Here is a 2,526-nt window from a genome sequence, read left to right on the forward strand (position 1 = left end):
GCTGATATCTGTTGTCACTTCGCTTGCTTTTCTATCGGCTTTCAAAATTGTCCGAAACGCGGCGATGAGTTTTTTCCGATCAATTTTTGTTTCCAAATATTTTGCAGTGTAGTGTTTGAAACTGCGAAGAATGGTATTGAACTGTTACAAATTTGATGAACCACAACATCATGATTGTGAATTTCGCTTAACACCCCTAATTACAGCTTATTTCTCCGTCAAACTCGGTTCGCTTTTTCCATCAGCGACAGAGTGGCGATTTTTGAACACCTATTCGATGCGCGGCGGATGGCAACACATCTGATGGCCAACTTAAGGATCCTCCCTTGTAATATTTGTGCCCCAGTGATGTGTAGCAGACAGTGACTCCATTTGTAAATGTGGGAGATAAATATTGTGAAACTTTGTAAGTTATCATAGAAATCGTCTGTAATTAGCCTCAAATGGACTGGTGGCGCCGCGCCGCGGCCAGCTACAGCTAAGGTATCACGGTTAAGTGCAGAGGCTGTCATCAGTGAATTCTTAGTATTCATGGTCGCACCCATGTTAGAAGTGAATGCCTCATTACCGCGACAAGCCTGAGAATACGAAGAAGTTATTACTCGTACTTACCAATATTACGTCCGAACGCAGTATTAGCAATCAGTTTCTTCATTGGAGTCGAATCACTTCCTTGCAATAACCACTTGATGATTTGCGGACTATGCCCCGTTCAGTCAACAGCGTGCTTCTCTTGCCGTGTCTGCTTCCTCGCACACCTATCCAAATAATTTGCGGAGTAATATGTAGATAGATATGCCTTGTTTCTACCAGGTTGGAATTACCCCTAACAAAAATGCTTTAAGATCAATGCTGCCCAGGGAAAGCCTACCATGCCTACCATGAATGCATGAAATTCACACGCCGAAATCCACATACTATCCCACAATCTGCCTTGATAGACGTTTGGCGGAGGGTGTGTCGAAACTAGCCGTATACAGTTATAAAATAAATGCTCCTACGAAGTTCCATCTATCACTTATTAAGTCCTTCATGCTCAAGGGAAAACGAATTCCCATACTTACCCTAGAAAAATATCTTATTTATCGTGTCAGTCGGATGTGGAATTATATTGTGGTTCTAATACGATTTTTTTTTCGTGTCAATCTGAATGATATCTAATCTAAATTGCTCTGTGGTAAGTCTGAGGAGAGTTCTACCTTCTCCTTTCTATTCCAACGATCGAGTTGAATTACTGAGTGAGTCAGAATGATTAGTTAAAATCTCTTCACTTTTTAATGTTGTCCTAATTCGATAAGTAGTATATGAGTAGGAAGTAGCCCTGTACTTATTTTTCTTCTTGCCAATATATCATACAATACATATTTTTAAAATACAGTTTCTAATTCTTTCGCGCCGAACAATAGCAGTAAAGATTTCTCGGGTCTTACAACAGGTAAGGCCCTCCATATCTCCTTCCAAAGTTTCGTCAAGCAACTTGCCCATCATCTTCAGGGATTCAGGAATCCAAGATCCATTCATGCATTCAATCATTGAATTCCGAAATACCTGAAAAGCCATTAGCCATTCGGCAAAATATCTCCTTTATCGTGTCTGTCGGATATGGAATTATATTGGGGTTCTAATATGATTTTTTCAGTGTCAATATGAATATTATCTAATCTATATTGCTCTGTGGTAAGTCTGGGGAGAGATCTATCTTCTCCTTTCTAATCCTACGCACAAGTTGAATTACTGAGTGAGTCAGAATGATCAGTTAAAATTCTTCACTTTTAAGTGTTATCTTAATTTAATAATAGGTATAGGAGAACGCAGCCCTGAACTTAATTTTCCTCTTTCCAATATATTACATATTATTTAATAAATATTTTTTAAATGTAATGTCTGGCTCTTTCCCGGTGAACAATAGCAGTAAGATTTCTCGGATCTTGCACCGAGTTAAATCCTCCATATCTCCTTCCAACGTTTCGTCAAGCTACAAGCCCATCATCTTCAGGGATTCAGGAATACAAAATTCATTCATGCATTCAATCACTGAATTCCTAAATCCCTGAGAACGATGGGCGAGTTTCTTGACGAAACGTACAAAGGAGATATGGAGGACCTTACCCGGTGCAAGATCGCGAGAAATCTTAACTGATATTTTTTTACATCCTTAATCACTAATTTCACTAATAAACCAGCGCATTTCTCTCCCATTGTATCCAAAATCTTGACTTATACATCTAAAACGAGGCGAAGCAAAAAACTCAGAAGTCAATTCACTTCTGACAGCCAGTTTTTATTTATTTTTAAACTGCTGGTGTCCAAACACCCCCTCCACTTGCCGAGAGACGTGTCTTGCGGGACAGTATGCAGATTTAGATACATGCCGGGATCCGGAAAGACACGGTAACTCGGGCATTCTGCCTCGTCTATGATATGCAAGTGCAGGGGAGAGAGATAGAAGATACGTGCGGAAATATCCGAGGCGGAACGACTCAGGCTGGACGTGCGAGCACACGGCGCTATCTGTTTTTCTTTTTT

The sequence above is a fragment of the Ischnura elegans genome, chromosome 6 (assembly GCF_921293095.1).
Source record: "Ischnura elegans chromosome 6, ioIscEleg1.1, whole genome shotgun sequence".
NCBI lineage: Eukaryota > Metazoa > Arthropoda > Insecta > Odonata > Coenagrionidae > Ischnura > Ischnura elegans.